Source organism: Prionailurus bengalensis, chromosome E2 (genome assembly GCF_016509475.1).
Source record: "Prionailurus bengalensis isolate Pbe53 chromosome E2, Fcat_Pben_1.1_paternal_pri, whole genome shotgun sequence".
Classification (NCBI taxonomy): domain Eukaryota; kingdom Metazoa; phylum Chordata; class Mammalia; order Carnivora; family Felidae; genus Prionailurus; species Prionailurus bengalensis.
The window spans coordinates 30,645,869-30,670,709 of NC_057352.1; the positions used below are offsets into that span (position 1 = coordinate 30,645,869).

General features: G+C 42.3%; 1 long non-coding RNA gene across 1 annotated transcript; it reads right to left on the minus strand.

The window, feature by feature from the left end:
* Positions 1 to 3,862: 3,862 nt before the first annotated feature.
* LOC122494197 lies at positions 3,863 to 8,386 on the minus strand. The gene is made up of 2 exons (XR_006300119.1): positions 8,031 to 8,386; positions 3,863 to 4,053 (listed from the first exon to the last, which is right to left on the minus strand). It is a non-coding gene; the product is annotated as an uncharacterized LOC122494197 (long non-coding RNA).
* Between the last annotated feature and the right edge of the window lie 16,455 nt (positions 8,387 to 24,841).

Consider the following 24,841-nt stretch of genomic DNA (forward strand, 5'->3'; position numbering starts at 1 on the left):
GCATTCCTATACACCAACAATGAAGCAACAGAAAGAGAAATCAAGGAATCGATCCCATTTACAATTGCACCAAAAAACATAAAATCCCTAGGAATAAATCTAAGCAAAGAGGTGAAAAATCTGTACACTGAAAACTATAGAAAGCTTATGAAAGAAATTGAAGAAGACACAAAAAAATGGAAAAAGATTCCATGTTCCTGGATAGGAAGAACAAATATTGTTAAACTGTTGATACTACCTAAAGCAATCTACATATTCAATGCAATCCCTATCAAAATAACACTAGCATTCTTCACAGAGTTAGAACAAATAATCCTAAAATTTGTGTGGAACCAGAAAAAACCCCGAATAACCAAAGCAATCTTGAAAAAGTAAACCAAAGCAGGAGGCATCACAGTCCCAGACTTCAAGTTGTATTACAAAGCTGTAATCATCACGACAGTATGGTACTGGCACAAAAACAGACACTCAGAGCAATGGAACAGAATAGAGAACCCAGAAATGGACCCACAAAGCTATGGCCAACTAATCTTTGACAAAGCAGGAAAGAATATCCAATGGAATAAAGACAGTCTCTTCAGCAAGTGGTGCTGGGAAAACTGGACTGTGACATGCAGAAGAATGAACCTGGACCACTCTCTTACACCAGACACAAAAATAAACTCAAAATGGATGAAAGACTTAAATGTAAGACAGGAAGCCATCAAAATTCTCGAGGAGAAAGCGGGCAAAAATCTCTTTGACCTTGGCCGCAGCAACTTCTTACTCAATACGTCTCCAGAGGCAAGGGAAACAAAAGCAAAAATGAACTACTGGGACCTCATCAAAATAAAAAATCTTCTCTACAGTGAAGGAAACAATCAGCAAAACTAAAAAGCAATCAATGGAGTGGGAGAAGATATTTGCAAACAACATATCAGATAAAGGGTTAGTATCCAAAATCTATAAAGAACTTATCAAACTTAACACCCAAAAAACAAATAATCCCATGAAGAAATGGGCAAAAGACATGAATAGACACTTCTCCAAAGAAGACATCCAGATGGCCAACAGACACATGAAAACATGCTCAACATCACTCATCATCAGGGAAATACAAATCAAAACCACAATGAGATACCACCCTACACCTGTCAGAATGGCCAGCATTAACAACTCGGGCAACAACAGATGTTGGCAAGGATGCAGAGAAAGAGGATCTCTTTTGCATTGCTGGTGGGAATGCAAACTGGTGCAGCCTCTCTGGAAAACAGTATGGAGGTTCCTCAAAAAATTTAAAACAGCACTACCCTACGAGCCAGCAATTGCACTACTAGGCATTTATCCAAGGGATACCGGTATGCTGTTTCGAAGGACATATGCACCCCAATGTTTATAGCGGCACTATCAACAATAGCCAAAGTATGGAAAGAGCCCAAATGTCCATCGATGGATGAATGGATAAAGAAGATGTGGTATATATATATATATATATACACACAAAGGAGTATTGCTCAGCAATCAAAAATAATGAAACCTTGCCATTTGCAATTATGTGGATGGAACTGGAGGGTATTATGCTAAGTGAAATTAGCCAGTCAGAGAAAGACAAATATCATATGACTCCACTCATATGAGGACTTTAAGACATAGAACAGATGAACATAAGGGAAGGGAAGCAAAAATAATATAAAAACAGGGAAGGGGACAAAACAGAAGAGACTTTTAAGTATGGAGAACAGAGGGTTACTGGAGGGTTTGTGGGAGGGGGACTAGGCTAAATGGGTAAGGGTATTAAGGAATCTACTCCTGAAATCATTGTTGCACTATATGCTAACTAATTTGGATGTAAATTAAAAAAATAAAATTAAAAAAAATAGTGAGTGTATCTAAAGTGTTGAATGAGTTGGCAGCAGGCATCCATAGGAAACATTATTTGTTCGTGTTGGATTGCTGGCTTGAGTGACTGTCTAGAAATTAGAAACTTTCTCTACTCATTTATTTATTTACTAATAAATATTGTGTACAGTCAAGTACATACCCATCTTCCAGATGTGGTAGGGGTTTAACATTTTATCATATTTGCTGCGGAGTAATTTTTTTAAGAACCAAAATCTTAAAATTATAATTAAAGCTCCCTTTGTATTCAGCCTAATTACATTTCTCTTTCTCTCTCTCTCTCTCTCAAAAAAAAAATTGTATACATTTTCTATGTACACATTAAGTCATAAACATATAGATTGCATTGTTTTGTGTGTTTTTAAAACTTAAATAAATAGTATCTATTGTATATATTTTTAAAAAGGCTATGCATGTGAAAGCACTTTGTAAAATAATAATCAATGTCCATTTTACAATGGCTGTTAAACTAACAATGTCCTGGCCAGGGGGAACCTAGCACTTGGTTGCTTCATCTGGAGGATCACTGGCTATGAACAGACCTCTTGTTTTTTGACCATAGGAAGAGGAAGTGATTCAAGGGTAGGGTGTTGATGGGAAGAGGAGAAATAAGGCTTGATGATGGAGTGATGTCAGAACCTCTGACCCCTTGTCAGCCTGGATGATCTGACCGAAGGCCCCGTGGAAAAAGAAAGGGGGGAGAAACTGAAAGATACTGACTCCACCACTCTTGGGTGAATGTCCTGGTCCGGAGCCTAGAGCCCAAGGTTGTCAAAGAGCCCTGTCCTCTCTGACCCACGTCTCCACACACCCAGTGTAGCACTGGCAGTCTAACGAGGCTACATTTTATGACACAGAGGTGTTGATGTAACCGTTGACAAGACAGGAAAGGCAGAAGGAAGTAGACCTGCTGTTCAGGACACATACCCTTCCCTGCTCCCCACCTTCAAGCCAGGAATGCCCTAAGAAGCTTAGGCAGAGTTCCCTCAAAGACAGAAGAGTCTTTGCTATAGCCAAACGACCTGTCCACTCTGGCTCACACACAGGCCCCGCAGGGAAGTCACTATCCTCTGAGAGTTGAATACACATCCCCATGCCTCTAGTGGTCCCAACAGAGATAAATCTTGAGCCTGTATTCTTTTTATTTTTTTATTTTTTTTAACCTTTGTTTATTATTGAGAGACAGAGAGACACAGAGCATGAGCAGGGGAGGGGCTGAGAGATGGAGAGACACAGAATCCGAAGCAGGCTCCAGGCTCCGAGCTGTCAGCACAGAGCCCGACATGGGGCTCGAACTCACAAACTGAGAGATCATGACCTGAGCCGAAGTCAGATGCTTAACCGACTGAGCCACCCAGGCACCCCGAGCCTGTATTCTTTTTTAAACAATTTTTTAATGTTTATTTTATTTTGAGAGAGAAAGAGAGAGAGAGATAAAGCATAAGCAGGGGAGGGGCAGAGAGAGAGAGAGACAGGGAATCCCAAGCCGTCTCTGTGCCATCGGCATAGAGCCCAGGGCAGGGCTCGAACCCATGAACGGTGATATCATGACCTGAGCTGAAATCAAGAGTCAGACACTTGACTGAGCCTCCCAGGTGCCCTTTGAGCCTGTACTCTTTAGGCGCTCTGTATGCCATGTGGGGGACAAAACAAATCCCCCAAAGACCATGCCCTCTAGGATAAGTCAATCCACTAGAGAGTCAAAACTCAGACATGAAATGACGTCAAGAGCAAACAGCAAACAGCCAATGAAAACCTCCAGTTGGGAGGGATGGGCAATGTGGAGTGGGGGAGGCGGTCTTCTCAGAGGAGGATAGCACATCCCAGTAGATGAGGCTTGTTATTGATGACAATCTCCTCTATCTCACTGTTCTCTCGCCTCAAAAATGGGTGTTGGCTGTGTTCTCGCTGTGAACAAGGAGGGACCTGCCGATGGGTGGCTACATCCAGATGTCAAACAATAAAGTCAATTAGGTGTCCTTGCCTCTTGGCTTCACTTCCTCAGCACCAGCCCTGTTGTCAGGCATATTCTCCCACGTGCCTGCTCCCAGGAGCTCCAATGTCGCATCCCTCTGGCATCAACAGCAAGAGGGCTTCTCTCTTCTGATAGTTCGGACACAAGTTCTGGAATGGAGTCTCTTTGATCCCGGATAGCCTGCCTTGAGTGAAGTGCCCCTAAGAGGCAGAACAATACAATAATTCCGACTGGCCGCGCTTGGGTCACATGACCTTTCCTGGAGCTGCGGCAGGGTGGTTCTTCAAGGAAAAAGGTAGCACAGAAGGAAAATTCAGCAGAATGCTCTGTAAGCGCCAAGACCAGGCTCACCTTCTCCAAGCTTTCACTAGGGCTTGGTTGGGAGCAGAAAGAAGATTTGAGGGCAGATTCTAGATCGCCTCATGCCTGTGGCGATCGACAGGCACACGCAGGTACGGGGCAAGTACAGGGCAACCCTGTTTTTCTCCAGCCAAGATCGCCCAGCCTGATGAAAAGGGCAATTAATCTAGCTGCCTCTTAGTAATCCACCGGCCCATTTGGTAACCATCTGTACTCATTCCACAAGGCAGCCCAAATTAAAGAGGCCTGTATTTGTGTTTTTGGAAAATGTTATGATTTTTCAAGTAAACAATAGTAACTTTACAAAGCCAGGAGATTGGTTGAAACTGCCAAGCTGTCTGGACTGGATCAAACTGGTTTGTGCTGGTATAAACGTGTGCTCCGTTCTCTCCATTTTATTATCACAAACAACAATTTCTATTTATTTTGTACAGGACCAGAACTTCTCTGTACATGTCTCACATATTATTTCATTGGATTCCCCCCCAAATCCACGCATGGAATGAGGGTGCTATTCTCGGGTCTGTTTTATGGAGGGGGCCCTGGCAACCTAAGCGATTAAGGGTTTCCAGAACTCAACTTGGTGCAGGCTCGTGAGGTTTGGAGTCCCACTCTTTGGACTGAAAATCATGTTTGTTCTGATGTAGCTTATTGTACCTTGACTCAGCTTACAACTGTAACGTCACTCACACACCCTCTGACCTCATTCTGTGCTAGCCCATTTTTTTTATTTATTTATTTAAAAAAAATTTTTTTTTCAACGTTTATTTATTTTTGGGACAGAGAGAGACAGAGCATGAACGGGGGAGGGGCAGAAAGACAGGGAGACACAAAATTGGAAACAGGCTCCAGGCTCTGAGCCATCAGCCCAGAGCCTGACGCGGGGCTCGAACTCATGGACCGCGAGATCGTGACCTGGCTGAAGTCGGACGCTTAACCGACTACGCCACCCAGGCGCCCCATAGCCCGACTATTAAAAAGAAGAAAAAATAAACGGAAGAAGCCTGATTATCCATACTTGAGATGTGTGCTATTTCTGACCTAGACAGCCAAGGCCATTATATTCCATTATATTTGATCAGCAGACTTACTGCTTCTATGGAAAAAAGCACTGTCCTAAACACCCTGGTAAGAGATGCAGGTAAGAGGAATATTACTCATCCTTAAAAAGCTTGCTGCCTAGTTGTGGATTCAGGACAAACTGGAGAAAAAAATAATACGTGTTTTTGCAAATTTTATAAAAATTATAATTCTATAATACTTTTTTAAAAGTTTGTTTGTCTGCTTGTTTATGTATGTATGTATGTATATATGTATATATGTATTCTCTCCACCCAATGTGGGGCTCAAACTCATGACCCTGGGATCAAGAGTCACATGCCCTTCCAACTGAGCCAGCCAGGCACCCCAATTAGAAATTGTATAAAAATTTAGATAGAATGATAGATAGATATACAGATAAAAGAACTTGAGACAAAATAAATGAGAAGATGACTGTCATAATCTGTGGTAAAGTACCACACAAGTTGTACAAAGGACAAATGGAGAAAGGGTTCAAAGAAAAGATGGCATCTTTAAAAACCCTCCTTGCCAAATTACACCTGTTGAGTGACAGCAAATCACTTGAAGTTCAGGGGTTTTCTAAGACCACATCAAGATTTGGGTCCTACCAAAAGCATCACACTAACTCTACTTTTTAAGCTGTTTATGAACAATTGGACTTTTGTGGGGTTTTTTTGGTAGCAATTAGTTAATGATGTAGTGGAATTGTTCTCAAATTTGGAAGTGCATGGGCTTGTCCTGTCTTTATTAGTTAATCATAAGCCTCCGGAGGACATAGAATTTGTTTTCTACCTTTTCTTCCCCTCCTCACTCCTCTTGCCTAGCAAGAGTTTGTATCCAGAGCAAAAGCTAGGTCCTATAAAACCAGTATCAAAATAAAACTAATTTAGCTAATGAGCTCTAAGTCGCCAGCTGCTTTAACCATGCAGTGTTTAGGAAAAACATTCCCTGAGAGGCTGGCCTAACTTAGAAGTAGATGGGGCCCTTAGAGCAACTGGGGACACAAGACCCCATAAATCCAGGCTACCACAAATAGCAGACGTTCATGTGTTCTCACTTGGGTTTTCCACCCAGCACAACATGAATCACCTCAAAAGACTGGGAGAGGTGAGTAACTTGTTGACCAGTTAAGGTTGGGGATATCTCTCAGTGGACTCCCCCCCCCCCACCAGTGACCTTTCCTTCATGGTCATTTGAACCAAGAAGGGACCTAGTTTCCGTGGACAGGCAATTCAAGACAGAATCGAACACCAAAGAATATGGAAAGATGCGCCTGAGTGGAAATTAGCACACGGGATAAAGGAAATCTTTGGAATCATTTTATTAAATCCATGCTTCAAACCTGTAGTTTTCTCTCCTCCTCTACCCTGTTAAAATGCTTCCACTTGTGCTTGTATGATCTGTACCGAAACTGCCTTAATAAATTATTTCTCTTCCGAGCAATGAGTTGATCCAGCCTTGTTTGGTACATCTGTTATAACACATCACAGCCTCCCATAATTGCTCTTTTATTCAATTCTACACATTCTGATTAGCTGTGTCTGTTCCAGAGCACTAGGAATATGCTGAGTGTCCTTCATTCAAAAAGAGTTCTTCAGAACAGTATGAAGTGAAATTAAAGTAATTATTAAGTCATAGAAACTAAACACGGTTCCATAATCAGCAGAAGCGTTCGCAAATAGCTAGCACGCCACAGTAAAGGTTCAAAGCTTCTTGCTGAAAATAATTCCTAGGATCTGGTTCTTGGTAATGGCACGCCCTGAGCAAAGTGGGAGGGAGCAGGGTTGGGGCCTGCTTTCAGATGTGGAAGGACCCCCCCCCCCCCAAACGCTAGGAAGAAGGAAATGGAGCCTCCCTTTAATGACCTTAAATTCCATCCGCGAGCATCTGGCACCACAGAACATTCTTTGGAGGAATACATTTTGGGGTGGTACTACGTGCACAAGCTGAATGAATAATGTCTTTCGATAAGCATTTTTTCAATAAACTTTTTTATTTTAAGGTAATTGTAGATTAACAAGCAATTGTAAGAAATACCAGAGGGATCATGTATATCTTTTTTTTTAAATGTTTATTTGTTTTTCAGAGGGAGAGAGGACAGAGTGTGAGAGGGGGAGGGGCAAAGAGAGAGAGGGAGCCACAGAATCTGAAGCAGGCTCCTGGCTCTGAGCTGTCAGCACAGAGTTCGTGGTGGGGGCTCAGACCCACAAATCCTGAGCTCATGACCTGAGCTGAAGTCGGATCATGACCTGAGCTGAAGTCGGAGGCTTAACTGATTGAGCCACCCAGGCACCCCTGGAGAGCATGTATACCTCTTATCCAGTGTTTTTCAATGATAATATCTTACAAAACTGTAGCATACTTTCGCAACTAGGATGTTGCCGTGGATGGAATAGATCAGATTTTTTTACGCTGAAATCTACTTGGACAAGGAAAATGTTCCTCCTAACATCAATAAAGTTTTGTAGATCAAAACGACAACAACAACAACAACAAAGAAACAAAAACAACCGCAAGGAACTAGGAAAGAAGCAATCTCAGAGAAGGGCTGCCTGTGATCCTGTGGCTGGAGAGGCTTGCCTTCTTTAGCTCATCTATTTAGCCCTCATGAATATTCCGTGAGCCGAGAAGCTTTTAGTGGAGAAAAGACAATTAAATTCAAGCTTTTCCACCATTGTATCTCTTGCACCGGAGTGAGTAATAGGGCATAGGGCAATAGACTGAAATTAGATTGTAGCAGAACATGGGTACTGACCTTTTCTCGGAGCAGATCTATTTACTTTATGTTGCAGTTCAACTTGTAGGAACTGATGTACTCCTCGCTGGAGGAAAGGTTAAAAAACACGTGCATCTTAATTCATCTGGATTTCTACCCTGCTCGAGTCTTCTGCTTACTATCCACACCGGCATGCATTGGCTTCAAGAACACTGGGGAGGCAAAAACTCGTGAGAAGTTAGTCATACATTGGCTCTTCCCTCATGGAGCGCACTGGTCCGCCAAGTGTGGTCTTGGGCTGCAGTGTTAGTGTGACCTGGGCTCTTGTTTGAGAAATGCAAGTTGTGGGGCTGTCTGCCAAACCTCGTGAGTCAGAAGCTGGGTAGTCCAACAAGCCCTACGAGTGAATCTGAGGCACACGAATGTTTGAGAACCGCGTGCGTGCACCCGCGCCCGCGAACCCACCTCCGGCTGCTTTTAACATGCAGCCGCTGATGTAGTTCATTGTTTCCTAAAACGTGGAATGCAACAGATAGCACTGGTGACGCACAGATATTAAGTGGTGGATGACTCACTTTGGGTGGTCTGGGGAATGTGATTTTAAATGGCACTGGCATGCGATTTTAAATCATACTGAATCTGTTTAGGGAGGAAGTTAGTCCTTTTCAACCCTTCTCACTACTCAAGAAGATTCAGGTTAGTACTAATAGACTCTCTACCATCCCTCTACTGCGTGATAATCTCCCTTTTAAATAAAGACCGATCAGGAGCCAAGCTTGGAACCTTTAGCATTCAACAGCAGCAAGATCGAACATGATTAGTATCATTACATTTTATCTGGGTTTTCCTTCTAGGTTGCTTTCTATTTATCTGAAGTGATACCAGTTTTCATCCTATGACGGTGCTATAAATTTTCTTTTTAATTATTTTTTTTCTGAAAAGAAAGTAAACCAATTTAAAAAGAAATATGAAGTAAATCATTCAAATAATCGAGTACATGATGGGCTGGGAGGAGGGCACTTGGGATGAGCAGTGGGTGCCGTATGGAAACCAATTTGACAATAGATTATATTTTAAACACAAAAAAACAAATAATAGAGTACAAATGAGTCCTAGGAACTCACAGGCCGGGGCGGGAAGGCAATTTCCAGGGCAGTACTCAGTCAGTATAGATTAAGCTTAATTTCCAACACCAGCTCACTCTGTATCTGCAAGCCTTGACCTTCAGAAAAATGACCCGAAGCCTGAGACATCTGCCATCAGTAAAGAAAAATTCCATTCCGGTTACTACACAATTTACAAAGATAGAAAAGTGACTCATACATTTCAGAATGATTTCTAATCACAACATTTGAAATCAAAAGTGATCTGAATTACTCAAAAATTAAAATATCACAAATAGTCCCTTACTCAAAATTCAGATTAATTGAATTTGGGTTGGTTGTGGGGGAAAAAAAAACCTTACATTTCCTAATGTTTATAAAAGTAACAAGTTTTCTATTATAACATTTGAGGGGAAAAAAAAACAGAAAGAAAAAAAAATTCACACCATCCATACTTGTGTCCCTACAAGGGACTTACTAAGACTTTGGTTAATTTCCTTCTAATCTTTTTTCTCCATGAGATTGTGGTACCAATATATATACAATCCTGTGTGTGATAGTGAAGCTTTTTCTTTTGTATTTTAAGGAGGATTTTATTGTGTGGATAATAGAGGAATAAATAAATGACTTATAATTAGGGTTTCTATGTCTATATTTTCAGTATAAAAGTGGATCTTAGGTTGCTGCTTGCTGCAAATAACAGAAAGCCCAACTCGAATTGGCCAAGATAATAAAGATATTTATCATGCCGCACAACAGAAAACCCAAAGTAGAGTATACTGCAGAATTTTGGCCAGCCTGACAATGACATCAAACATCTAGGTTCTTACATCATCCTGGAATGGGCTTCACCCTCTTCCTTTCCAGGAAAAAAAGAACATTTTCTGCATAAAATTCCTCCAATAGATGTTTCACCTCTCAGGAGATGAGTTGGATCCCATGCCCACCTCTGACCCAGTCCCTGGACAAGGAAAAGGGCTTACCCTGGCTGGCTTACACCAAGATTCTCGAGAAGAAGGTGTGTTGGTTAGCCAACTGCCTTTCTCTCCAAAAAAGGAAAACAGGTAGGGAGGTCTTTTTAGTAGGCTGACTTAGCAAGAGGTGTGTGCAATGTTTATAGAAGATATTTAACATCTCTCAATGGCTAGTTGCTTTCATGTACTGTATGAAATCTAGCTCTAGATAACTTCTAGTCCCTCTATGTTGTGGTCCACTCTGCTGCTCTAGCTTTATTTACAGACCATTCTAATCAGTCTGTATTCTCCCTTCTTCCATGAACATGGTATTTTCCCATCTGATTATGTCCTTCTTTTTTTTCTTTTTAGCTTATTTATTTATGAGAGAGAGGGAGAGGGAGGGAGGGAGGGGCAGAGAGAGGCAAAGAGAGGATCCCAAGCAGGCTCTGCTCTGTCAGAAACAGAGCCTGATGTGGGGCTCGATCTCTCTAACTGTGAAAACATGACCTGAGCCAAAATCAAGAGTTGGCTCAACCGACTGAGCCACCCAGGCGCCCCTGATGATGTCCCATTAACCAGGGTTTACTTCAACTCCCACTCCATAACCAACCTCTATATTTTTTCATAATTATAGAACATTCTTTGAACAGCATTTCCTCCATGTACCTGTTGGTTTACCTCTTAACAGCCATGTCTTACATTTGTCTATCTAACACCTATTCCTCCAGACATCTTGCTTATGGCACCCCAAATTTCAATGACGAAATACCCCTCCCACTTGCCATCCACATTCCCCTAAGTTCTGGTTAACAAGGCCAGACAGCCACAATGACTATTTCAAGGATGGACGGACATATGACCCAATCAGAGTCCATTGGGCTCAATTCTAGAACTTCCTGCCAAACAGGAAGAATTTGGTTTTTGTTGGATTGCTGATGAGATTTAAATCTGAAAATCCTGGCAGACATCTTGCTACCAAAGACACAGCCTTCCTGGGAATGAAGCCAACATAACGTAAAGCAGAGACAAACCAAGAGACAGAGCAGATAAGACCAAACTCAGAGAATACCACCAGACCACCTAGACCACCACTGGAAATCCAGCTATGCCTAAACACAGTGCCACCTCTGCCCCTTTGCGGTGTGAATGAAGGCATTCCCTTTTTCATTTACACCAGTTCGAATTTGATTTGGTCACTTGCAACCAAGAGAACCATGGCTAATACGGCTCCTCTATTATTCTAATTCTGTTTCTTCTTAAAGGCTCAGTGTCATCTCTTCCAAGAAGTCTTCTCCACCCGCCATAGTCTTCACTTTTTTGTCTCTTCTAAATGAGTAGCATTCAGGGGCACCTGGCTGGCTCAGTCGTTTGAGTGACAGACGCTTGATTTTGGCTCAGGTTGTGATCTCACGGTTCATGGGATTGAGCCCCATGTCAGCACAGAGCCTGCTTGGGATTCTCTCTCCCTCTCTCTCTCTCTCCCCGCCCCTCCCCCACTCATTCTCTCTCTCTCTCCCCCCCTCCCCCATTCATTCTCTCTCTCTCTCTTAAAATAAATAAACTTAAAAAAAACCCAACACATAGTATTTAAACCATAGCAATTTCATCTGCTTGTGGCCTACTGTGCCTTTTTGAAAAATGAGTTTTATAAAGTAAATGATTGTACAAAGTACAATATTGTAGGAAAAGGCTACATTTCATGGATCTTTTGTATTCACATCAAGACCTAAAACAGAGCTTAGCACATAGTAGGGACTCCTTAATTTATTGTATGACATTTCTCAAAAAAAAAAAAAAAAAAAAAGGAGAGATGTTTATTATGCAGAGGGTACTTAAGTAGGTCCCAAGATGCTATTGCACTTTTCAAAGATACTGTGAGTTTCTGTCCTTTTCCTGCTGTGACCCAAAAGGACACGCCTATATCAGTCTCTGAGGGAGGTCCTTGAAAATAGAGCCCCCCAACCACTGCTGGCTTCTATGTAATTTGAAGAAACAGAGAAAAAAGATAATGGTCAAAACCTAGTTACTAAATTAATAGGAACCAAGGTGGAAGGTGAGCCATTAGTCACATGCATTTTCTAATACTGGAGCCCACATCAAAAAGAGTGAATTATCTAGTCTTGTCAGCACTAGACCAGCGAGGTTTCCCCCCCAGTGAAAGCAGAGAAATCATGCTCCTTGTGGACGGCTCACTCCCAAGAGAACTGAAGTCAGATTTGAGTCTACCTTACTCAGCTATTTCCCTTATATTTACAATCAAATATGTCATCCTAACTCCCCGAGGAAAGGATGAAGAGAAGAAAACCAGAGTTCCACATGCTTCCACCCTGAAGGAAACATCAAGCGCAAGGAAGAAGCATTCCCATCCCTCACATGTGCCCCTAGCCACTTACCTTGCTCAAACCTTAGGAGCATGTGACTGGTGGCCGCCATCAGTCTCCTCTGATACTCTTAATGATGGGAAAGAGTTCCCAAAGAGGTTTTGTGGCAATGGTCTGAGAGACTAGGTGATACCGTTGAGAGGTGGACACAATGTCACTTCACATGCAAAATTTCTCTTTCTTTTTTTTATTATCTCAGTCCTTGCTTTTTCTCCTTCAAAGTTTGCTTTCTAAATCTTTCTTTCCAATGTTTTTGGGACTATGCTGAAGTGGAATTTTATGCTTCAAGAAGAGAGTTGATGAATCATGGAAAGTGTAATTGACAAAGAATTGGCATGTTTTTCGTTCTTCTTTTTTTTTTCTGCATCAACTGAATAAGATTAGTGTCTTACATGGATTATTTTTTCAATAATAGAGAAGGCTATGTTGGCAACAAAAATTGCAAAACAGCAACATCATAAGCTTGCCTAACCATCCAGTGGAAGAGAATTTTCAACTTGAAAAATACTCTTGGTCCAGCAAACCAAGGACCTGAGTGACAATTACAACTGAAATCATTAAACATTCGCTTTTCCTTTTACTGAGAAATTGGATCTTCTAGGATTCTTAGAGGGAGAAGGCAGAAACATTAGGGGAAGACCTTACATAATAACCTTTCTGTAAAGCTTGGATGGCACAAATGATTTTGTGAGACATTCAAGTCACATGTCATTAATCAGAAATGACAGTCTTTATTCACATATATTTGACTGAAGCTGCATAATTTTAGACTCCAATAGGTCTAGATAAATGACCCTAAGTATTGTACTTTTTCAAATTGACAATGATTGATGATGGAGGGAAAGAAATGAATGCTGAAAAGGGACCCCGAAGTAAACACTGAAAATCAGTTGCACTACTTTGGGGGAAGAAAAGAGTTTGGGGATATTTTTTCTTCAAGACTTTCCTCTTTCTGAGCGTCCCTAGCTCTTTAATTTTCACTTTAATCATCTGGGCATTGCGAAACTCTCCGTGTTACGCTCAAATCTCAATGAAAAATGGAGACTGATTGAGTTATGCTTGTTCAAATAGTCAGAAAGGGAAGATAATGACTAATTACAATTCATCCACTCCATAAATTATTTCCTGGGCCTATTATGTGCCAGGTGCCATTCTACATACTTGGGCTTCAGCAGAAACTAAAATGAATATGGTTTAAGTTTTTTGGGGAGCCCACATTTTAGTGGACAGAGACAGGCAATATCCAAGTGAGCAAGTAAATAAATGGGATCATTTCAGAGAGTGCTAAGTTGCATGAAGAAAACAAAATAGAGTGATTTAATAGAAAGTGATGTGGGATGGGGATTTCATTTGATAGGTCAAGGAAGGTCTCTCTAAGGAGATGACATTTTAGCTGAATACGAGCCAGTTTTTCAAAGAGCACAATGCACAGACAGTAGTAAGTGCAAAGGCCCTGAGGCAGGGATAAGCTTAGCATGCGGGAAGAATAAAAAGTAGGCCAACATGGCCCCTTTAGTGAGTAAGAAGAGAGTGGCAGTAAATCAGAACAGAGAGGTAGTCAGTGGCCAGATTATATACAGCCTTTTAGGTCATTGTAAGGAATTGGAAGTGTTAGGCTATACAAGGTTTTAATAAAGCTGAAGGAACACTCGATTTCATTAAAATAATGAGACCAAGGCCCATGGGACCCTTATGAGCAAAGCCTTGTGCCTGATACACTGCATTTCCATTATTGTCCAATCTCCTTGCAGAGAAAAGATTATCATTGTCTTTTAAAGATAAGTTGGGGCGCCTGGGTGGCGCAGTCGGTTAAGCGTCCGACTTCAGCCAGGTCACGATCTCGCGGTCCGTGAGTTCAAGCCCCGCGTCAGGCTCTGGGCTGATGGCTCAGAGCCTGGAGCCTGTTTCCGATTCTGTGTCTCCCTCTCTCTCTGCCCCTCCCCCGTTCATGCTCTGTCTCTCTCTGTCCCAAAAATAAATAAACGTTGAAAAAAAAAATTTAAAGATAAGGACATAACACCCTCTGAGCAAGATCACAGACCTAGTAAATAATGAAGGCAAGGTTTAGACTCTAACTTCAGTGTATTTCGTTCCAGAGTCAGAAACTGCCCGCTACCCTATCCAGAGTCCTATCATCTGCATTTTCTTATTTTCCCAGAAATTAATATTAAAGGGACTAATATGAACATATACCATATTGCTGCCTTCAATGAATACATAACAATGCTTGTCAATGGTGGATATAGTGGATGGTGGGGCAATTCATAAAGTCTATGTCAAATGTTTGTGTGCAATTTTATCCTTTTTTTTTTTTTTTTTTTTGCTTAATAATTGCTTGAAGCTACTTCTTACTCCTCCTCCCTGGGGAACAGCTTTCCTAGATGATCTGAGTGAGAACCTCTGATGAGCAGGTGTTATCAAACAGGTATTTACTTTAAAAAAATTTTTTTAATGTTTATTTATTTTTGAGAGAGAGACAGAGTGCGAGCAGGGAAGGGGCAGAGAGAGAGGGAGACACAGAATCTGAAGCAGGCTCCAGGCTCTGAGCTGTCAGCACAGAGCCTGACGTGGGGCTCAAACTCACAAACTGTGAGATCATGACCTGAGCTGAAGTTGGACGCTTGACTGAGCCACCCAGGCACCCCAAGTATTTACTTTTTTATCCACTCAAAGATTTATTGAGTGGTCACTATGGTAGTTGATACTAGGGAAACAATGGTGGGTAGAACACCAAAAATTGTTCCTTATATGAAGCAATTCTATAATTCTCCTTACATTCTAATGGGGTCATTATCTATCTATGTGTCATAATATAGCCCAAATGACTTCTCCCCAAAGCTTTCCATGGTGCTTATGACCCTCCTTTGTTACCATTGTTATGAAAAAGTAAATATATCTGCTAAATATCGCAGGCAAGAAATAATAATAGGAACACCTGGGTGTCTCAGTTGGTTACGGGTCTGACTCTTGATTTTGGCTCAGGTAGGGACCTCACGGTTTCTGGGATCAAGCCCCGCATTGGGCTCCATGCTGTCAGCACAGAACCTGCTTGGGATTCTCTCTCCCCCTCTCTCTCTGCCCCTCCCCTGCTCATGCACTCTCTCTCTCTCAAAATAAATAAATAAACTTTAAAGAAGAAGAAGAAGAAAACTTTTAAAGAACACAAGTAAATTAAAGTAAAACACAGTACCAAAAATCCTTACCCGGTAGAGGCAGAATATTCGTAATACATAGCCAGACTAATTTGTAAATTTTCCAACACAGACCCGGTGAATATTTGTGAAAAGTAATAATGTGAATAATCCCTGGGTAGTATATGGAGAATAGTTTTGTGGAATGCTTCAGATAGTGAGAACATTAAGAGCCTCACACGCATAAAAATGAAGAGATTGGTGTAACACGTAAATGAGAGAAGACAGTAAAACTTTTTTAACCAGATCATTTTTCCCATTGTTGCCTCTAACTCTATTACTCATACCAGCTAACTATTACTAGCGTCATGTTTCAATGACAGAAAAATAAGAAACAAGCAAAGAAAACAATTTGCTAAGGAATAAGAAACTGGCGAGTAGGACCTACAGTTTGCTTATCCAGCACATCTTGCTTAGAGTGGAAATACTGTAAATAACAGAAATGTAGAAATGCACAATTTCCAGTAATTCCACTGCTGGGTATTTACCCAAAGAAAATGAAAACACTAATTTGAAAATATGTATGCACCCTTATGTCCACTGCAGCATTATTTTATTTTATGTTTTTTAATGTTTATTTGTGTTTGAGAAAGGGAGAGAGAGACAGAGTACGGGTGGGGGAGGGGCAGACGGAGAGGGAGACACGGAATCCCAAGCAGACTCCAGGCTGTGAGCTGTCAGCACAGAGCCTGACGCGGGCTCGAACTCACGAACCGTGAGATCATGACCTGAGCTGAAGTAGGACACTTAACCAACTGAGCCACCCAGGCACCCCCATTGCAGCATTCTTTACAAGAACTAAGACATGGAAGTAAACTAAGTGTCCATCGATAGAGGAATGGATACAGAAGGGGTGTGTGTGTGTGTGTGTGTGTGTGTGCGATGGCATATTAGCCACAGAAAAGAATGAAAACTTGCCATTCACGACTATATGAATGGTTCTAAAGTGTATCACGCTAGGTGAAATAAGTCAGGCAGAGAAAGACAGATACCACATGATTTCACTTATATGTGGAATTTAAGAAAACAAAATAAAAAAAGAAAACAAACAAACAAAAACAGAAACAGACTCATAACTACAGAGAACAAACTGGCAATTGCCAGGGAAGGGGAACAGGTGAAACAGGCAATGGGAATTAAGAGGTACAAACTTCCACTTATAAAATAAATAAGTTATGGCGATGAAAAGTACAGTATAGGGAATATAGTCAATAATATTGTAATAACTTTGTATGGGGACAGATGGTAACTACACATATCATGACAAGCACTGTGTAACATATAGAATTGTCAAATCACTATTCTGTACACCTGAAACTAATACAACATTGTAGGTCAACTATCCTTTAATGGAAAAGAAGTGCGCACTAAAAACATTCGTTCATTCACTCAGTGAATGTTTAATAAGCCTCCACTCTAGTGGACACCATAGGTTGCCTTTCAACAGGTGTTGCCTTCCCCCTTTCCTCCACCCCCCACTTCCCATGACAGAACCACAAATGCCCAGTCCCTATTTTCGCAGGTTCCCCAGCAGTTGGGCATGATCATGTGATCCAGATCTGATATGAGAGACATTAATTTTCCCTCCTTTCCTTATTTGGATATTCTCATGTGAAGACTTGATCCTTAGGTTATAATAGTCATCTTGTGAATTTGAGGTGACATGTCTGAGTGTGAAAACCAAGTGGGGGGGGGGGCACTTGGGTGGCTCAGTGGGTTAAGTGCCTGACTCTTGTTATCAGCTCAGGCCATGATCCCATGGTCATGGGATTGAGCCCTGCAGAGCCTGCTTGGGATTCTCTCTCTCTCTCTCTCTGCCCCACCTCCAAATAGATAAATAAGTAAATAAATATTAAAAAAAGAAAACCAAGAGGCTGTGGATGATGGAATAGATTCTATACGTTTTACATGCATTGTTAAATAGCTAAGCTAACATGGAACCATGGATCTCTAGACTTCTAATACATGAGAGAAGTAAATATCTTCATTTTTAAATCCGGTGTGATGGAATTTTCTCCCAGTTTCCGCTGTGATCGTTCAAACACTGTCAAGACCACCAAGATGTCAAGTCAGTCAGCTATGCCCACGACTGCCCTTGAACAGGAGGCTAAGGAACGTATACGAATAACAATGCCATTTAAATAAAGATTTTTAAAAGTTAATCATAGGTAATAAGAAATGAAATGTCCAGCTGGGTAAGTCTTGGAAGTCTTAGTAGAATAAATAGCATTTAAGCTAGAATTCTTGTTGACGCTCTGACATAATTCATGCAAGATAAACTGTAATAAGAGCCTTAAAGAAATGCAGCTCAGTGTCAAGTTGGAAAAGAAGACAAGATATATAAGGCACTCTTCAAGGCACCGTGAGACCCAGAGAGAAAAACAAGAAGACACGTTCACTGCCTTCAGGCAACTTAAAATATTTAGTGGTAGTTGTCAATGCACATCTGAAATAAGGATTAAAACATGTCAGTTTTCAAAGTAAGATTGTAAAGGGTTCTTTCCCTCAGACAGAAGATCTGAGGCGCAAGTTCAAGACTACCTGCTGGGCACCTTCCAGGAAAGGTTTGTTGGCATCTCAGTGGGTGGTTTCCTGCTTGCAGCCTTGGGCTGTGGAGCCTCAGTGAACTCTCTTTCATCCAGTGGGCTGAGCTGTAACCCGCACAGTGAGGTATGAATCTCGGTCCTGGGGGAGCCCTCTCCCAAATTTACTCCTTCCTGTATTCTTTAGAATAGCCAGTCCTCTGGTTCCAGTTAATAATTGTTTCACATTAAACCTTGCCGGGTTGAATGACTATACGAGTTCTGTCTCCTGATTAGACCCTGACTGGTACTTTTATTTTATATCCACATCCCCCATATCCTGCCTGGAGTGTCCTCTTGTTCTTGAGTGTGATAAAGGCTCCAGGAAGCACCAACTGTCAATTTTGTTCAACTAACTTTCCCAGGTTTATTTGACCATAAGACCTATTTATAGACGAGCACCTGTTACTCAAGTATCTTAAAGTACACCAGTATTCCACAGATCAGTTTGGGAAATGCTGTTCTGGGGACTCCTCACTAATCTAGTGAATGTTTCCTAAGAAGGTAAAAGTCCTCACATCCTCCAAAGGAATGAGTTTCAAGTCCATCCTTCACTGAATAAAGTGTTCGGGACACAGTATCACCAGACAGCTTCTAATAAGTGGAGACGTGAATGTGAATTGTGAACATGCAAAATCCCATAGGGAATTTTAGGTGGAAAGAAAAGAGACAAGGGAGCGATTCATTTTGTCTAGGGTGAGTATCAGGACATCAGTTTCGGAAGCAAGGACCCATGAATTCAATGAGAGGACGAAGGGATTTTGGCAGAGTTGCATCTAATGGAGTGGGAACAGGAAGGCAAAGCAGACGTATGAAATAGGATTAAGAGGTAAGAGTGTTGGTCGGGACTCATGCTACTTGGTGGCTTACGTAGAAATGGGATTTTATTGGCGTGAATAATTGTTGCAGGAACAAGTGGGTCCAGAAACCTAAACCATCTCACCAGACTCAGGTTTATTCTTTCTTTCTTTTGAGAGAGACAGTACGATTGAGGGAGGGGCAGAGAGAGGGAGACAGAGAATTCCAAGCAGACTCTATACTGTCAGTGTAGAGCCTGATGCAGGGCTTGAACTCATGAAACCATGAGATGGTGACCTGAGCAGAAACCAAGAGTCGGACGCTCAACCAACTGAGCCCCCCCAGGCGCCCCGACTCAGGTTTATTCTTGCATCTCTTGACTTCACCTTCCTCTGTCGGATGCCATTTTCACCGACGGGAGGGTCTCTCGTAGTTACTTGTGATAACGTTATGTTTGGTTCTGAGCAGGCTACGGAACAAATGGAGATTTTTCCCTTCCCTGGAGATCTAGGCTGTGACTGGGTCCCGCGCTTGTCTTGAAATCTATTCCCATGGCTCATAAGATGTGATGCTGTAACCAGCCAGGCCTGGTCCACATGTCCAACTCTGGGCCAAGAATGGAACTGGCCAGTACCCATGCCTCACAGACAAGGGAGAACCAGGATTCAGGTGCCAAGAGGCACGGATACCAGGCAAGCAAACAACTCTACAGATTGTACCTCACTCTGAATGTGGGGAAGAGTAGAAGATGGACCCCGAAATTCAGGCAAGCCCGGTCCACAGGTGAAATCATTACTTAACACATGAGACATAGGTAAGTCTTAATGAACTCTAAGGCACACATCAACCTTGTCAAACCAGCAGCCAAACCGGGGGAAGCCTCAAGCACGGATCGAAAAGGCGATCTCGCTACGCGTCGAGAAGGTTTGAAGCTTTTCAGAATTCCTGGTGTTAATTCCACTCTGGTATTTCGTGAGCAACTTTCCCTGATGACACTTTTATGGGGAGTCGGGTGGGGACTCAAAATAAAATAAGATAGCACTTCTCCCTGACAGTGGGGTCCTACAGCTGATCCTAGATACCCGAGGCGTAATGCCAAAATGCGAACGCCAAACATGGCTCCCCTTGAATGGTCTTCCTCAATTCCTCATTACCCGGGAGACAATATTAGACGAGCAAACGAAGGCTGCCACAATGCTGATGGACGCCGGTGGGGAACCGCGAACAAGATGGGAACACGCTTAATAAAACGACCAACTCTTGCTGATATATAGCCAACTAATTACCTGCCAAATATCCAGGCTGTGTTCTCCCGGCTGGAATTGAGAGCAGGCTGTCAGTGTGAGAAGGGACAAAAAGCCAGTTCAGGATTGAGAAATAAGAAGAAAGGTTTGATATACCATAGTGGACACTGTCACTCTGTATCAAATTATCTTGGGCTGCCCAGAGGACACTGTCAGGCCCAAACCGGCACTTTTGGGGAAATCTAGAGTGACTTAGAATCCCATCCACATACCAGATATTGGGGAATGGGTGGTGAAAGCGATTTGTAAGGCTTGGCTCTCAGCAACAGAGAAAAGAGAGAGTATGCCAGTATCGTAGAACTCAAGAAATAGATGTCTTTTTTGCACTTATCTCTTGCTCTGGGGCCCTAACATACACATACGTACCTCCCTCATAAAGAGAGAGCACGCACGTGGGGAAGGGGGTGGGGCAGAGACGATCTGAAGCAGGCTCCATGCTGACAGCAGAGGGCCGGATGAGGGGCTCAAACTCACGAACCGTGAGATCATGACCTGAGCCGAAGTCAGACGCTTAACTGACTGAGCCACCCAGGCGTCCCAAAAGAGATTCCTTCTTATGAAGAACATCCCTTTTGGAAACCCTCTGTTTGTTGCATTGGTGTTAAGTCGGAGAGCATGGGGTTGTAAATCTCCTTGTGCTTAAGACTAAAGTTGAGCTAGAGATCTCTAAGTAAAAAACTGGTGAAGTAACATGACCCCTAGAGTTTGATTCTTTGGCAAGAACATCCAGGTGCATTTGATAGACTCATCTTGCTTAAGCAGGCAGAAGCTGCCGACCAGTGCCTGGGAATTAAGAGACTTTGAATGAAACTAGAACTCACTAACTACGTGCTCAAGGAAAAAGCCTTTGGCTTACTGGTAGGCTGGTCCAATTCTTGTCCCAGCTGTCAAGCGGGGGATCATGGTGCTGTCCCAATTTAGCCACAGGTTTATCTCATATGTCAATGTTACATCCAAAGATGAACACTTAATTCTCACACAAAAGGGGGTATTGACCAAGAGAGCCGGGGTGTTGGCACTTTCTGAACATAAAATGAGAGAGCAAAATAAGGCATCAGACATGTACTAAGAGATCGCATAGTCTCTGAAAGCAAGAGCTACAATTCGTTCATTTGCTCAAAGGGTCGGAGTCCCTCATTTACTATGCTTTTTTTCTCTTTCCCAGGACAACTGAATGTAGGGCATACCATAGTATGGAATCTTCTTCAACAGCTAGCAGATTTGTTTCATTCGCTCATCTACTCTCACATTCATCTGTAGCTCCTTCCCTTTTCTGCCTTCAACACGTGATGCCCTTTGGCCGGTCTCTCAAGACATGGGATATTTCCAAATTAGTAATCTTTCACTGCAAGCAATAGAAACTAAGTCTGGTCAATTTAAGACAAAAGAGAATGTGTTATTTGTAGAATCAAGGGTTGCACACTCGTAAGAACTTGGAAAGGAAGAACCAACCTACCATGGAGAACTCAGAGTGGAAATTTCTAGACTTCCAAGTATTTTCCAGATCAACGTGATGAGAGGAAATCACCTAGGAGTGCTTGCTAAGACTGATTCCTGATTCAAGTCCAAATTTACCGAATCAAAATTTTTCAGGGAGTAACCCAGAATCTGCACACTTACCAGAAAAAACTGAGAAACACTGCAAAGGGCTAACATTAATTCCACTCCATTGGCCCTCAGGCTCTGCTCCAATTGGCAAGTTCCAGGAAAGGATAATCTGATTGGCTCACCCAAGGACAGGTGTCCCTGGTCCATCAGCTATGGCCAGAAGGGCTGTGTCAGAGGACCCTGTCCAACGAATCAGAGGAGGAGAAATCACCAAGAGCAGGGGAACCACCACAAAGTGGTGCCTATTACCAACATAATAAGCCAAAGCTGTGTAGAATTCATATCAGATCTTTACAATTCATTTAGAGTTCTGAAATATTATATCAGCACTTATTAAAATTATGAAACATAGCTGTACTGGAAATTTAGAGGGAATATCCCCCTGGAAAATCCAATCTGGATCAGGAGTTTGCACGAAGTGGCAAGAAGTCAAGACACAGAGCCTTACAGAGACAAGTGCAACATCTGGGACATCGCTCAAGCTGCAGAAGGCCAGTGCCTCTTCCCAACTCCTGGGCCCACACCTTGAAATGTCCTCAACCTGGAGCCCATCCCACCTGTGCTCTATGGAAAGCATCAAGACAGTGTACGAGTTTGGGAAATCCCCAACACCCCATTCTTGGCTGCCGTTGGGGTGTCACCTACCACGTCTTCTGCTCTTCTTCCCCAGCAGGCCCCGCAGAGAGTGATTTTGCCAAATGATGGCAGCTTCACAGACAGTCTTCTTTGTCCACAAGGTCTTAGTCACAGTGAACGTTCAATAGATGGTTTTGCTGCAGGCGTACTTTCAAATGCCAGAAAAAGCATCTGACAGTGTTGGATGTTTGCAGGGCTATTGTTGGGAAGATAAGCGCCGTCCCATGTTCAATCATTTATTCAACAGTCACCCAGGGAAACTAAAGAGAGGAGGCAAGTGGGCTTGGATGTTTTGGTGGGTTTTGCAGAGAAGAATTTCTCTCTTTATTTTATAGACGTCAAACCACAGACAGGGAATCTGAACAATAGCCAGGTCACATGGCCTCACTTTAAGGGATGAACTATAAGAGTTTACTCTGGGCAATGTCCTCACTTAAAAGGCAGGCTGAGAGCAACAGAGAACAAAGCCACAAAAATAATTATGTTGGCACACACCAAAGGCAAGTTTACCCTTTTCCCAGACTCCATTAGATGCTTTGTAACGCTCTGAGAGGACTTTCCTAGGCAGAAAGTATGTTACATGCACTGTTGATGCCCCCTAGAATCCATGCACTCTTCTTCTGGTAACAATTCTCTAATTTTCCATAGGAGAACAACCTGTTCCTGGTCTTACTCCGTGTACTTCTAGTGGAACTTAATCCATCCTCTCCGGGGATGAACAGGTGACTGGAGCTTAGCCAATCAGAGTAGTACATTATCATAGTCCACCGTGATTGGTTATGCTTGAACACAAGACCCAATCAGAACCAACTGAACGCAATGAGATTTTCTGCGTTGGTGGGAGAGTACGTTCTCTTTTCTGCTGGGAAGGCCAGCAGAAAGGGTATTGTAAACCAGTACTTCCAGGATTCAATGAGTGGAACCAGAGGATGAAGATAACACTGTAGACCTAAGAGAAAATGAGCCTAATGACTTGTCTGTGCTCTTGGCACCAGCTGTGCCTGAAGCCAGTTCTGTCCCTGGACTTTTCAGTTATATGAGCAAATAAATTCCCTTATTTCCCCTAAGCCAATTTGATTCGGGTTTTTAATCTCCCACAATTGAGAGTCCTAATTAAAACAGGAATGAACACAATAATGCATTTTGTTAGTTCTATTTCTTTAAAAACTATCTATTGAGCACCTGCTGTGGGGCTTCTAAAGAAGTAGAAGGCATTGTTCTTCCACCAAAAGTTGCTTAGTTGCTCAAGGAAGAGACAATGTTCATACATGCATAAGACACAGAATCACTTCTACTTAAAACAGTAAGAAGATTTAAGCCTTGTGTATCAAATGATATAGGAGAGGGTTGAGGTGATACAAAGAGAAAGATCAATGTCGTAGAAGGCAGAAGTTGGGTTTTCTCGGAGGTGAGATCAGCTGGCTCAATGTCAAGTTTGGCATTTCTTCCCTCTTAGACAGACGTGCCTGGGCCAAAGGATTTAAGCTGGAGACAACACTAAGAGTCATGGTCAACTCTGCGATCTTCTTAGGTGCCACCGGAAAATCTAACCAATTCAACTTCCCCATCTCATGTGCTCTTTGTTAAGCTGGATTTGGGGAACTATCCCAGTGCTCCAGAAGCTGGGTCAGATCAGCCCAAGTCATCTTCCCATCCCCCTGCAATAACTGTTAGGAAAGGCACAATTCTTAAACTAAAGAATTATTAATAAAGTCAGTATTGATTAAAAGTTAAGGACCCTTTTATTTAAAATCAATAACGTCTATTGATTTCACATGAAAATTATCTAAAAATCAGTCAACCAACATCTTTAACCATCCATTGTGGATTCAGTACTTTCCTTGATGGTGGGGGGCTATGAATGCTTATATGTAAGACCTTGTATTCCATGAACTACTGTATTTCCAGTAGCAAAGTACACAAAAAAGGAGATCATCACTAAGTACTTATTTGTGTATTAAATAAGGGCAATGGTTGGTTCAAGAAGAGGGGGTCAGAGGAGCACCTGGGTGGCTAGGTGGGTTAAGCGTCCAACTTCAGCTCAGGTCATGATCTTGCAGTCTGTGAGTTCGAGCCCCTCGTCAGGCTCTGTGCTGACAGCTCAGAGCCTGGAGCCTGTTTTGGATTCTGTGTCTCCTTCTCTCTCTGCCCTTCCCCCACTCATTTTCTGTCTCTCTCTGTCTCTCAAAAATGAATATTTTAAAAAATTTAAAAAAAAGAAGAGGGGGTCAGAATGTATGACAATTATAAAGGCAAGGTTTACATATCGGCAATTTTTTTCCCCACTAAGT